Below are 15,095 nucleotides of genomic sequence, written 5' to 3'. Positions count from 1 at the left end.
CCTCCTGTACTAAGGTCTCCAGTGCTGTCTCAGAGACCCTCGGGACTGCTGCCTGGCCTGTTGCACCATTTCCATTTCCCTTTCTGCTCAGAGTCTCTTCTTGAGTTCAATCCCCTGCTCCTTGAAGAGGGACAGGGTTGTCTTTTAGTCATGTGGACTGCTTTAAATGGTGCCAGCCTCACATGTCCTTGGGCCCAGTGCCAAGGTGTGCGTTCACTCAGCAGCACATCATCACTGAGCTGCACCTCACAGTCATTTACATTAGTGACAGCACAAAACTTCTGAGCTGCCTGCATCACTGCAAAATGGAGCGGGTAAATTTCCCATCACCATTCCTGAGCTCAGTTTCCAATCTGATTGAAATTTAACCCCATGGTGTCTGGCAGCACTGGGCTGCCTGTAGCACGGGGGAGGAGGGAAAAGCATGAACAAAGGGGAGGGGTGTGGTCCATTGTAAACATCGAGACATTGATAACAAAATAGTTGTCAGGAAGTGTGTCTGTGGATTTATGATTTTTGGTATCTTTTCTTGAATTGTTAATAACCTGATTGATACACATCATCCAGAATTCTGGATCTTACCTCATTTATAAAACTGGAAGGACTTTAGGCCTGAATAAATCCCAACAGAGATTGGTCCTATGTCTCTCACTGCTTTTGCCAAATTAATTTTGCCACTTCTTACACGTTTATAGCCAGTGATTCTAGCAACAACTTTAGTTTTCTGAAGTCTGCAGAATCCAACCTAAATATTAAAGAAAATGTTAAAAATAAATGTTCATTAAGATCATGCTTAAGCTGTTTCCTCTTTTGTTGACTCTTCTCTGCATTCAGATTTTGGCTGCCACTTTATTTCTCTGAAATCGGCAGGGTCCTTGCTAAATGTTGAAGAAACGTTTAAAGTTAATGTTCACTAATACTTTGCGATATTTGTCCAAGTTTTAAAATTGAGTCATAGAGTCATATAGCATGGAAACAGAATCCTTGTCCAACTCGTCCATGCTGACTAGATAGCCTAATGTGACCTAATCCCATTTGCCAGCATTTGACCCGAAATCTTTCCTTTTCATATACCCATCCAAATGCCTTTCAAATATTGTAATTGTACCAGCCTCCACCACCTCCTCTGGCAGCTCATTCCATACACCCACCACCCTCTGTGTGAAAAAAGTTACCCCTCAGATTGTTTTTAGTTTTGTTTTGTATCAATCATAACCTTTATCACTCAATGCATTTGACACATTCTACACTGAGACTAAACAAAGGGATTCAAAATAAATAGAAAAGTGGGGGCTTGGAGAACATCATACTCAGCCTTGACAACTCAATTTGCCAATCAAACTTTCCCTCTGGCTAACTCATTCTGAAACTGCTTTGGAAAGTATTGAGCTTGTTCAGAATTTTCAGTCTACTCAAATGAAAATTGTGCTCATACATTCAAGAATTAAGTCCTTGTCATTCAGATAAATCTTTCTCAAACAGTCCAATATTTACAAAAGTAAAGAATCTTTGGATTACAACTCATCCTTTTCGGCCTCTTCTCGGGTCCCTTTAAATCTTTCCCCTCTCACCTCAAACCTATGCCCTCTACTTTTGGACTCCCCGACCCGAGGAAACAGACCTTGGCTGTTCACGCTATCTGTGTCCTTCACGATTTTATAAACCTTGATAAGGTCACCCCCCAGCCTCTGATGCTCCAGGGGGATAAAAGCCCCAGGCCATTCGACTTCTCCCTATAAATAAAACCCAGTCCCCAGCAACATGCTTGTAAATCTTTTCTGCATCCGCTCAAATTTAACAACATCCTCCTTATAGCAGGACAACCAAAACTGTATGAAGTATTCCAAAAATGGCCTCACCGATGTCTTACTGAGCTGCAACATGATGTCCCAAGTCCTATATTCAATGTTCTGAGCAATGAAGGCAACTGTGCCCCCAGCACCTTCTTCACCATCCTATCTCTCTGCAATTCCACTTTCAAGGAACTATGCACCTGCACCCCTAGGTCAGCTTTCCTGCTCCTCTGATGCTGCCTGGCCTCCACCCCCACACTGTTTTATCTCTGACCCCAGCATTGGCAGTTCTGACTATCTCATGCTGAATGATCTGATGATTCAACTGACTGTCACATCAACATGCTGGCTCACAGAATGGTGAGCAGCGATACACAGGAATGCAAATACCCTTAACTCCTCATTCACATTGCCTGAGAGCAGGAGGTGTTGAGTGGAGATTTAGGAGATCATTACAAGATAAGGGAGAAATGAGAGGGCGAGCTGGCCCTGCCCTGAAAGGTAATATTCACGCTGCTTTCACAGTGCCACTGGCAGAAACCTGGGAGCAGATTCTCAGGGAAAGATTGATCCAGAGTAGGGTGTCAGCTTCCATTCGATTAGCGCTGGGTTACACTGCCTAACACCATGAATGCTGAAAACAGCCTGTACCTGGTGAATTTGAAAGACATTTAAAAGAGATTTACCCGTGCTGTGTAAGGGTGGGTCTTAGCAGAGGTGATGCCTCTTCTTCTAATCACATATCGAAAGGCTCTCACTAGCCATCCACCATGACATCCACCATTTACTCTGTCACAATCAATCAGGCTCTGTTCACTCAGAGAAACCAGTTTTCCAAATGCCTTTGCCCACTGTCCTTCAATGGTACCAAGTGCACTGAAAGCCCAGGAAGAATGACACCGTTGCTGGTAATGAGAGAAATACAACCATATTAAAACATTCTGATGTAAAAATAATATCCACTTTCCATCTCCTCTCAGGTGGAGTACAGTCTCACACTGATGCTATGAGTCAACAAGGTGCAGAGCTGGATGAACACAGCAGGCCAAGAAGCATCATAGGAGCAGGAAGGCTGACGTTTCGGGCCGAGACCGTTCATCAGAAATGGGGGAGGGGAAGGGGGTTCTGAAATAAATAGGGAGAGAGGGGGAGGCGGATAGAAGATGGATAGAGGAGAGGATAGGTGGAGAGGAAACAAACAGGTCAAAGAGGTGGGGATGGAGCCAGTAAAGGTGAGTGTAGGTGGGTAGTTAGGGAGGGGATAGGTCAGTCCAGGGAGGATGGACAGGTCAAGGGGGCGGGATGAGGTTAGTAGGTAGGAGATGGGGGTGCGGCTTGAGGTGGGAGGAGGGGATCGGAGGGAGGAAGAACAGGTTAGGGAGGCAGGGACGAGCTGGGCTGGTTTTGGGATGCGGTAGGGAGAGGGGAGATTTTGAAGCTAGTGAAATCCACATTGATACCATTGGGCTGCAGGGTTCCCAAGCGGAATATGAGTTGCTGTTCCTGCAACCTTCGGGTGGCATCGTTGTGGCACTGCAAGAGGCCCAGGATGGACATGTCGTCAGAGGAATGGGAGGGGGAGTTGAAATGGTTCGCGACTGGGAGGTGCAGTTGTTTATTGCAAACCGAGAGTGGGTGTTCTGCGAAGCGGTCCCCGAGCCTCGGCTTGGTTTCCCCGATGTAGAGGAGGCCACAACGGGTACAGCGGATGCAGTATACCACATTGGCAGATGTGCAGGTGAACATCTGCTTGATGTGGAAAGTCTTCTTGGGGCCTGGGATGGGGGTGAGGGAGGAGGTTTGGGGGCAGGTGTAGCACTTCCTGCGGTTGCAGGGAAAAGTGCCGGGTGTGGTGGGGCTGGAGGGGAGTGTGGAGCGGACAAGGGAGTCACGGAGAGAGTGGTCCCTCGATGTAGATGTCAGTGCACCATACTACAAGTGCACCTCTTCCTCCGTTACATTGATGGCTGTATCGGCGCCGCCTCGTGCTCCCACGAGGAACTCGAACAGTTCATCCACTTCACCAACACCTTCCACCCCAACCTTAAGTTTCCCTGGACCATCTCTAATACCTCTATCTCCTTCCTGGACCTCTCTGTCTCCATCTCGGGCAACCACCTAGCAACCGATATCCATTTCAAGCCCACCGACTCCCACAGCTACCTAGAATACACCTCCTCCCACCCACCTTCCTGCAAAAATGCCACCCACTATTCCCAATTCCTTCGCCTCCGCCGCATCTGCTCCCAGGATGAGGCATTCCACTCCCGTACATCTCAGTTGTCCTCGTTTTTCAAGGACCACAACTTCTCCCCCTCAGTGGTCGAGAACGCCCTCAACCGTGTTTCCCACATTTCCCGCACCTCATCCCTCACACCCCGTCCACGCAATAAGAACCAAAAAAGAATCCCCCTCGTCCTCACGTACCACCCCACCAACCTCCGGATCCAACGCATCATCCTCCGACACTTCCGCCATCTGCAATCTGACCCCACCACCAAAGACATCTTTCCCTCCCCACCCGCATCTGCTTTCCGGAGGGACCACTCTCTCCGTGACTCCCTTGTCCGCTTCACACTCCCCTCCAGCCCCACCACACCCGGCACTTTTCCCTGCAACCGCAGGAAGTGCTACACCTGCTCCTACACCTCCTCCCTCACCCCCATCCCAGGTCCCAAGAAGACTTTCCACATCAAGCAGATGTATCTGCCAATGTGGTATACTGCATCTGCTGTACCCATTGTGGCCTCCTCGACATTGGGGAAACCAAGCGGAGGTTCGGGGACCACTTTGCAGAACACCTACTCTCGGTTTGCAATAAACAACTGCACCTCTCAGTTGCGAACCATTTCAACTCTCCCTCCCATTCCTCAGACTACATGTCCATCCTGGGCCTCCTGCAGTGCCACAACGATGCCACCCGAAGGTTGCAGGAACAGCAACTCATATTCCGCTTGGGAACCCTGCAGCCCAATGGTATCAATGTGGATTTCACAAGCTTCAAAATCTCCCCTCCCCCTACCGCATCCCAAAACCAGTCCAGCTCGTCCCTGCCTCCCTAACCTGTTCTTCCTCCCTACTACCCCCTCCTCCCACCTCAAGCCGCACCCCCATCTCCTACTACTAACCTCATCCCCCTCCCTTGACTTGTCCATCCTCCCGGGACTGACCTGCCCCTCCCTGACTCCCCACCTACACTCACCTTTACTGGCTCCATCCCAACCTCTTTGACCTGTCTGTTTCTTCTCCACCTATCTTCTCCTCTATCCATCTTCTGTCCGCCTCCCCCTCTCTCCCTATTTATTTCAGAACCCCCTTCCCCTCCCCCATTTCTGATGAAGGGTCTCGGCCCGAAACGTCAGCCTTTCTGCTCCTATGATGCTGCTTGGCCTGCTGTGTTCATCCAGCTCTACACCTTGTTGTCTCGGATTCTCCAGCATCTGCAGTTCCTACTATCTCTGATGCTATGAGTCATTCTGTTTGATGAGGTTGTTCAGAATCACACGGGATCAGTGGGTTCCTGTGTACCAAGGTTCAGAGGGCATTGCTCTTTGGAGAAGCAGCATTATTGACTGCAGAATAACTTTGAAAGAGATTAGGGATGGAGTCAGGAACACAGTAATTCACCACTGCCTGTGATCCAGGTTTAAATGCTGTTTGGATAATAGTCTCTCTGGGGGCCGTAAGAATCATTACTGATAAGCCTCACACCAAGGGAAAGTAATGGACAAACATTGACATTAAACTAACAATCTGACTCTGAGACATGAGGATGCTGCTGAGGAAGATGGAAATTTTGGACTGGTGCAGGATTCAATGTTCTCCTGAGAGGGAGGTTAAACCACATTGTTGGTGAGAAATAAAGGGGGTCATTACAGAGCCAGCTGTGTGCAGTCAATGGTGCCCTGAACCACAGGCCATCCCTCTATCCTGGCAAATCCCTATCCTTCTCTGAGCCATGTTGAGTTGCTCTTTCAATGGAGCTACATAAGGACCACCTTGATTTTCTGCACTTGTGTATTCTTGAATAATTTACCACAAATTAATTAATTAAAACCTGTATTCTCCAAGATTGCAATGCTGACCGAACCAAACAGACAGTTTATTTGGCTTCTGAATAGCATCTCAGTCTACGTTTTCTGTTTTTGATGAGTGGTGAGATGATTTTCTCTCTTGGCAGTGCTGCGTTGTAAATTAAGGGGGATTATCGATTATGAAATACCTTGTTAAATGCTCAACTTGTCTCATCGTTCAGTTTCCTCTCTTACCAAATGAGTTCGATAGCAAGGAAACATGACATGGCATTCAGAGAGGGGACCTGATGGATGCAGTTCCCAGTTTGTTCCAAAGGTCCTCATTGTTCCATCAGATCAAACAGCATCCCAAGGTACGATGTACAGGCTCCAGCTGCAGGTGTTCCACACTGATGGACGTTGGCATCTCGTATTTGCTAGCCACTGAATACCATGATGGCACCTCCCTGTTGCAATTGCTGGGAGCTGTGGAAGCACAAATGTGAAGTGAAGGGTGTACTAGCAACTGGCATAGGAAGGCTGCTGCAGGTCAAGGCTCCCAGCTCACAGACTGGACCAAGGTATGTCAAGGGTACGTCAAGGGCAGCCTCTGATACCAGTCCAGGGGATTGGTCACAGTCAGGGGGTGTCCATGCCTTTGCGGTCCATAGACTGGGTCACACCAGTTCTGTGGCACCATCGTGACCAGTCTGTGTGGGAAACAGGTGGGGGACTAACACAGTCAGGGAGATGTACAGCCAATCAGTCAGGGGTCAGGGCGTTTCTAGTCTGGGGCTGTCCCAGTTAGATCGTTGAAGGGAGTTGGGCACAGGCAATTTGTTGCGTCCATCCAGAAATGAACTGAGGAGGAAATGGGTGCTGGGGTTCAGGGACAAGGGGTCTGCTGCCATGAGAAGAAGACTTTGTAATTCTTCAGGACTGGGGGCTATAGGTTGGGGTGTGGGGGATAACAGTATCTGCAATAGCCGATACAATAAATCTTGGATGGGAAGGGAGTCATGTGATGGAAGCTTCGATCATAGGAACAGACTGGCTTCTTTAAGGCCCTTTAAAGGAGACTACATTTCACATGGAGCCATGTTCTGTACAGGACACAGGCCTGTGGGGTTTGTAATCCCTGGCCATTCAGATTCATTGGCCCCGTGTGAGTTGCACGCCTCCCTGTCCCAGAGATCACTGGCACCAAAACTGTTGGACACAAAGGCCAGGGAAAGAAATAAGGAAGTTCTAGGATGAGGGGCGATGGTTTGGAGCAGCACACACTGACGTCCGTACGCATTGTTCTTCTTGTTTCCCCATGCTGCACCAGGCTCTCAACACAGATATTGATCTTGTGTGACCATGAAGTTAGGCTTCATGATGGTACAGTTACATTCAGGCCTCCCTCCACAGAGTGAGAAACAGCCAAGTGTGAGGTCAAACTGGTGCCATTGATAGAAAAGTACAAAACCAGGTACTGTGCATCGTCACCCTTGCCACCAAGGGCCCTTTATCTTCTTTGACCCCTTCCACTCTGATGTAGTGTACTCCTGGTCCCTGAGTTGGGCTGGAAGGAGTGTGCTCATTGGCACAACCTGTTAGCCCTGGAGGTTTGCTCACTCAACCTCAGGGCATTTATGCCTGGAGGGTTTAGACAATGCTGAGCAGAATGGGGCAAACAAGATGGAGGTGGAGGGCTCAACCATCTCTGTGACGCCCTCAGTCTGGTCTTTGGGGTGATCTGTGTGTGCTTCCTCCTCCAGCTGGGCACTGCCCTTACTCCTTGTGAGGAGGAACGGGCACTTCAACTGCATGCCTGAGGACCAGTGGGCAATGGGCACTTCAACTGCATGCCTGAGGACCAGTGGGCAATGGGCATTTCGACTGAGTACCTGAGGACCAGTGGGCAATGGGCATTTCCACTGCGTACCTAAGGACCAGTGGGCAATGGGCATTTCGACTGCATGCCTGAGGACCAGTGGGCAATGGGCATTTGGACTGCGTGCCTGAGGACCAGTGGTCAATGGGCATTTTCACTGTGTGGCTGAGGACCAGTGGGCAATGGGCATTTCGACTGCGTGCCTCAGGACCAGTGGGCAATGGTGTGTGCCCCTGTAGAGTCAACATTGAGGGTGCCAAGCCTGGTTCTCCATGGTGACTGCCAACCAGTCCCTGGAGGGTGTGGGAATCACTACCTGGGGCATCTGCGTCCGCAGAGAGTATCTGCACTCCTGCAGCCTCTGCCCCTCACATCCCTGCCTGCTGCTCCTGCTCCTCCATGTGGATGATTGCTGACACCACTGGGTCCTCTCCTGTCGCTACCTGGTCTCTGACAGTCCTCAGGGTGCTGTGGGAGCTGTCTCAGTGAGGTGCTCACCAGACTGCACTCCCACACCCTCTAAGGCTTACATTCCCACGGAGCTGGAGGTGGCCTTGCTGATGCTTCCTCTGAGGCCTCTACTTACCTCCTCAGAGATCGAGGAGGTGTCTCCTTTCCCTATGGAGCTGGAGGAGGTGCTGACGGTATCCACAAATCATGAGAGAGAAGGTGCTGTGACCAGTGGATAGACAGAGTGTGCAGTGAATGAGACTGACAGAGGGTTTAACAGGAGAGCTGGAGAGGAGCGAAGAGTGATATTTACTCAGTTGGTGGGATCTGGATGTTTCATGATCTCAGTCTCCTCCTGTGATGGACAGGTGTCATTCCTGATTGGAGCTGAGGAATCTAATGTCAGGCGCCTCTGCACCAATCCAGGAGCTGTCTGTCCTGTAGTGGCCTGTTATCTCCTGGAATGAGAGAAAGGGGGAGATTGAGTGAGATGATTATGGGTGGTATGGCTGTTGGTGCTGGTACAGGAGGGGAGGTGTTCCTGAGGTGTTGAGGAGCCAATGCAGATGCCATGTTGGTTTGTGAGATGGCAAAGATGTTAGTGACAGTGCATGAGTCTGGGTGGGAGGTGGGTGCAGTGGCAGGGATAGAGTGAGTGGGAGGTCGCAGAGATTTTGACACGACCCATTCTTATGACACTGTGGCTGTTCCACTGAACCATTGAGATGGCCCTACCTGGGTGGCGATCTTGGACCAGGCTGCCAACATCTGCCAAAATGGCCTCCTCTGGGAACAGGACAGAACTCCTTCACACTGACCCCTTGACCAGGATATGCTCCCTGTCAGAGAATTCCAAGGCCATCTTCCCTTCTCTGGCACCTTCAGAACATGTTCCTGGCTGACCAGGGAAACTTTGGGATACTAGTGCTTGTGTGGGTACGTAGCAGCCTCTTCTTGATGGCTCCAGTCCCAGGATTCCGGTCTTTCAGCAGATACCTATTGAGTTGTTCCAGGAAAAATGCGTGGGAAGATGGGGCTAGAATTGGACATGAGGAATGTCATAGCTGTGATGAGGTAGTTAACAAGGTGGCTTTGATAAGATACGGTGAGAAATCTCATTGAGCCTTGTGGTGGTATCCCTCCCGAACATTCGATATAACTCACACTTAGTGAAAAAAAGTCTTATGTAACTCCCGTGTGTACACGACACTTCACACCCTAACCGGCAGATTCTGCCCTCCTGCGGACTGTATAGAAAACAGCTTTACCTGGATGGAGAGAATGATTGACACAGGTTCAAGGTCCGAAGAACTGAAGTGTGACTGTGGATTTACAAGTTGACATGTAGAGTATACGGTCAAATATTGTCTGTATGAGACTGGACATGGTTTCACAAGGAAGCTTGAGAGTGCAGCTTGGAACCTTGTCATTGTTGAGTTGTGCCAAATGGGATCTGAACTTTTATTATGTTAGAATGGTACTGGTAGACTTGGATTTTAAAATTTATTCTAACATCCTAATTTGTTTTTGAAATAAAACATTTCTAGTCTCTTTGAGTAAAAGAATGAACATTAACATCGATTACACACACCATGCTCCTATGCCTGACCATAACCAATGCCCAGAAACAACTACAACAAGGAACAGGGGAATCATTTACAGGCAAATAAGATCTAAAATTCAAACTGAGCCTTTCTGAATTGTTCCTACAACTCATCATAACTTCCAAGATTTTCAGAAATTAGTGTATGCAGTTAATAATCAGGAGGAGGATTTTTATCTAGTAACTAAACCTTTTATACGCCAGTCAACAATTGCCGTTCTCAAATCATTGTCACTTTCTTCAGCTTCATTAATTTTATCTCTTTCATCAACTTCCACTTTAGTCAGGTTATCAGCATCAATTTGGACGATTCCACTCATGAGTTCATTAAACTCTTCATTGGTCTAGAAAGTCAAGCAGATTCATGAAATGGAGGTAATGTAGGAGGAGGGTCAATAACCTCACAGAGCTACATTCCACACATTCACTGAGTTTAGCACAAAGTGAGATGAAAGCAGTGCTGACACTCCTTCCTCATGTTTAATATTTGACTGAATGAAAAAGAAGGGGGCATCCATTTCTTTCCAGTCCAGTATAAACATGGGTGGGGAGCCTGAGGGTGCTCAAATATCTCTGATTGATTGTCCATCAACCAAAACAGCAGCAGTTTTTATACATTTGTCTCATTTTTTAAGAAACAATTTGACAATCATCTCTGATCATTAAGATCTTACAGAACACTTTCAGCGTGAAGTGAGTGGATGAAACATCCCTCATGTTGGCTGAGTTTATTGCTGTTTAACTGAACAGTTCCCATCCTATGAGTGAGTAGTATGGCTATCGGGACATGCAGGAGTCCCAATTGCACCCGTCTCTTTGTGGGGCATGTGGAACATTCCTTGTTCCAGTCCTACTCTGGCCCCTCCCGTTGCCCTTTCCTGCTCTCACCCAGAATTGGAAATATTTATTACTTTTGCTTCCAATTTGCACCCTTCTCCCACCTTCACCTGGACCATCTCTGACTCTTCCTTTCCCTTCTTTTACTCCACAGTTTCCATCTCTGGGGCGAAGCTGGCCACTGATATCCATTACCAAGCAACTGACTCCCACAGTTACCTTGACTACACCTCCTCGCACCCTGCTTCCTGTAAAGATTCCATTCTGTTCTCCCAGGTTCCCCACCTGCATTGCATCTGCATTGGAGTCACGATCCACACGGGCGTTTTTAAAGTTTTCGTTTTTCCTTAACCACGGACTCATCACAATGTGGTTCACAGGCCTTTCAGCTGTGTCTGACACATTGTCTGCATTTTATTTCCTCCTTCATAAGTCCATAAGAAACAGGAGTAGCTTGTTTGGCACCTTAAGCCTGCTCCATCATTCCATTGTGGCTTATCCAACATTCCTCATATCCACTTTCCTGCCTTTTCCCTGTAATCCTTGATTCCCTCAACAATCAAGAATCTATCTCAGACTTAAGTGTGCATAAGGATTCTGTCCCAATAGCTCCCTGTGGCAAGGAGTTCCAAAGACTGTTCAACCTCAGAAAGCAGAAATTCCTCCTCATCTCGGTTTTAAATTGGTGCCCTTTTATTATGAGATCACCTCTCATTGCTCAAAACTCCAGTGAGTAAAGTCGCAACCTGTTTAGCCTTTACTCATAAGTCAATCTTTGTAGAGTTGTTCCTCTCCATGCCAGAACAATGACAGAATGCTTTGTCTCCTCACTTTCCATCACGCCACCCTCTGTTTCCTGTTTAGCTCATGAACCCTCTGTCCATACCAATATGTTACTCACTATACCATGAGCTCTTATTTTGTGTAGTAACATTTGATGTGGCACCTCGTAAAATGTCTTTTGAAATTCCAATTTTACAGGGTTTCCTGTGGAATAGAAAGATTTGTGTGTCTTTGTACACATAGTTGAAAACGTGAGCATGTAGGAACAGCAAGTTATTAGAAAGGCAAATGAATATTTGCCCACAATGTAAGGGAAAGACAGTATCAAAGTGGGGAAGTCTTGTTGCAATTGGGCAGTGCATCATTGAGACTACACACAGACAGTACTGTGTGAATAGCTTTGACTTCATTAGTTAAGGAGGGATAGTTGGAAGGAGTTTTGGAGAAGGTTCATGAGAATAATCCCTGGGAAGAAGGCAGTTATCACAAGAGAAAACGTCGAATAGGCTGGAGCCTCTAATTACTGAAGATGAGGAGAATGAGTGCTGGTCTTACAGAAACATATCAGATTCTGAGGAGATTGACAGGGTGGTGGTGAGAGGATGTTTTCCTTGATGGGGGAGTTTCAAACCAGGGGCTGGGGTAGAACCAAAATATACATGTTAATGAGATGATGATAGATAATATGATGTAATGCTGACATCAACAGTCACATGCTATTGAGATGCTGAGGACAGGGCAAAGGAACAACTGTCCTGGTGAGCAGGATCCTGCACTTTAGAATGTCGGTAACAGAGGTTAGTGGATCTCTTGTGGGCTAAACCGTGCTCATGGCTAGATAAGGCAGAGTCAGAGATGCAGCAGACTCAGAAGGGACAGTCTTGTCTAAGGGAGGAGCCTCCACAGTGCAGAATGCAACTCAGACACCCAGACATTGGGATGGGCAGAATCCATGAGGACTCAACAACACAAGAGTTGTTTGTATCCATAGTGTGAGTGCTACCCATAAAGGCAGCTCACATCAGCGAGCACTGTTTAATTCAATTTAATAATACAGAATCTGAACATGGAGATGAGGAGGAATTGCATTATTCAGAGGATTGTTAGTTTTTAGAATTCTCTTCCCCAGGGAGCAATGGAGGCTGGAGTCACTAAATATATTCGAGCTGGAGAGAGATGGATTTTTGATTTACAAAGGAGTTCCGGGTAATGGAAGCATGGAGTGGGGAAGAAGGAATCAGGAAAATGGAGTAAGATCACAATCCAGTCAGTCATTGAGTATACTGAACGATAGAGTCAGCTTGAGGGACTAAGTGGCCAACTCCTGCTCCTGCTTCTTATTATAACCTTATACCAGTTTCACAATTTCACAATGACTAGCAGTGAACAGATCCCAGATGAAACGTCTTGTACACACCAGATCTCCAAACTGGTTCATTCCCACAGTAAATGTGTGTTTCCCCATCGAATGCTCCAGGTTGTGTTGTTCAATGTATCTCATATTGTCCTCCCATACCATTCTCCTGTAGATCTCTTCATCCTGAATAAAAACATTAAACCAATCAGGCTCCAGCATCTTTCATTCATAAAATTATAGAATAGCTTTAAAAATCCCTGTATGAAACCTGAAATAACATTTTGCGGTTGAGCTTCGATCCTCCTAACCAGATCTGAAAAGTATCAGTCAGGTTTGCCCCACACTGCTCCCCACCCACCAAAAAAATAAATGCACAGCAAAACTTGTTTAACTGCCAGTCTGAGAGGTTGATACTGAAAGTGAAGCAGAATAAAAAATGCTGAACAGGAGGATGGTTTGATACCCACTCGGTGACTAGATTGAAAGTGGATACACTCTACATCTAGCCACCTGCCCCTGTCCTAAGTGAAATTGGTGTAGCAGCAGGCATGGGATTCAACAGCTCCATATCCCTGTGAACCAACTGAGGCCATTACGTGGGCAATTACTACCCACTCAGGAACCTCATCACCCTGTCGTGGGAGAGGCTTGCATCAAGCAGCCAGCTCAGTAGGGTGAGGTTGGGCAGACAGAGGGATGTATCTTTGAATGGGCCTCTTGGGCTGATCAGAAGGCTCCCCCTATGCCTCACCCTCCAGGTTGCCTTCCCACAATTAAAACCAAAAGAACTGCGGATGCTGTAAATCAGGAATAAAAACAAGTTGCTGGAAAAGCTCAGCAGGTCTGGCAGCATCTGTGAAGAAAAATCAGAGTTAACGTTTCAGGTTTGGTGCTCTGAGGAAGGGTCACCGGACCCGAAACATTAACACTGAGTTTTTCTTCATGAATGCTGCCAGACCTGCTGAGCTTTTCCAGCAACTTCTGTTTTTCTGCCTTTCCACAATTGCCAATTCAACATCAGGAATGGATTTGAATCTTCTCAAGTCATATTTGTGGTTTCTGTTGTGACTCCAGTAAAATGAGTTACACCAGGTCCTTGCTGTTTCACTATGAGTTTCATCAATCCTCTCCTGGAGTTAGAGACTGGGAGAATGCTGATGGAGTTTCAGGATCAATATGTTCTCAATTTCACTTCACATATCCATCCCACCCAACAGGTGTCTCTTATTTACTGCAACTAAGAATTCTCAATATCTGTCATGTGTGTGCAATCCTTTCCTCTTCTGAGTGAGCTGAGCATTTGGAATACATTTTCTCCCAGAGTAAATTCCCCTTTTACCTCAGTGTACTGTTTCTCATGCTGTGATTTCCAGTTCTTCCAGTCTTCATCCAGTGTTGAATGAAAGGTGTCTCTTGAGGCCACAGCCAGAATAGACACGAGTACGCAGCCCAGAAATAGAGAGAACTTCATGATGGACAATCTAACGGAGCAAAACCAGTGGGTTTTAGACAGAAAGTGGACAATATTCCAATTAGCTGTTTGGCAAAGTTACTCTGAGAGAGGAACAACACAAATAGTATCCTTGTCCATCAAATGCTGAAACTTTTATGTATCCCAATCAAAGGGCAAAGGAGAGAACTACATTGATCAGTGAAGAAACAATTACTCAGAAAACAAATGAGTTTAAAAGCTGACAGTATCCCGGATCTGATTGATTGTATCTGAAGGTTTTAGATGTAGCTACTGCAGAGACAGTGGATACAATGGCTGCAATCTTATTTAGCTTCAGGAATTGTCTCTGTGGATTGGAAACTGTAAATGTAACCATTCACAAAAAAGAGGGGAAAAGAAACTTGGAAGTTTTAGGCCAGTTAGGCAAACATGATGTCATTGGGTAAAATAGAACAAAGACTACAAAGAACAATACAGAGCAGGAACAGGTCCTTCGGCCCTCCAAACTTGCGCCAACACATTCAGCCCTTCCATACTAAAACTGTCTTCGTTTACAGGATCCATTTCCCTCTATTCACTTCCTACTCATATATTTGCCCAGGTGTTTCTTGAATGCCACTGTTGTGTCTGCTTCCACCACCTCCTCTAGCAGCACGTTCCAGGCACTCACTGCCCTGTGTGTGAAAAACTTGCCTTGCAAGTTTATTTTAAACATCTCCTTCCCCCCCAACCCTGCACCTTGAACCTGTGTCCCCTAGTAATTGACTCCTCCTGCCTGGGAAAAAGCCTCATATTTTCCACTCTATCCATGTCATTCACAATCTTACAGACTTCTATCAGGTTGCCCCCTCAACCTCCTGCATTCCAGTGAAAGCAAACGCAGACTACCCAATCATTCTTCATAGCTAAAATTCCCCCATACCAGGC

General features: G+C 47.0%; 1 pseudogene; it reads right to left on the bottom strand.

Annotated features, from left to right (window-relative positions):
• Positions 1-583: 583 nt before the first annotated feature.
• On the bottom strand, positions 584-14,191 carry LOC109920954 (annotated as a pseudogene).
• Positions 14,192-15,095: the final 904 nt, after the last annotated feature.

This window comes from Rhincodon typus, chromosome 29 (genome assembly GCF_021869965.1).
Source record: "Rhincodon typus isolate 14 chromosome 29, sRhiTyp1.1, whole genome shotgun sequence".
Classification (NCBI taxonomy): Eukaryota; Metazoa; Chordata; class Chondrichthyes; order Orectolobiformes; family Rhincodontidae; genus Rhincodon; species Rhincodon typus.
The sequence above is the reverse complement of the archived record's forward strand: the minus strand, read 5'-3'. Positions and strand labels throughout refer to the sequence as shown.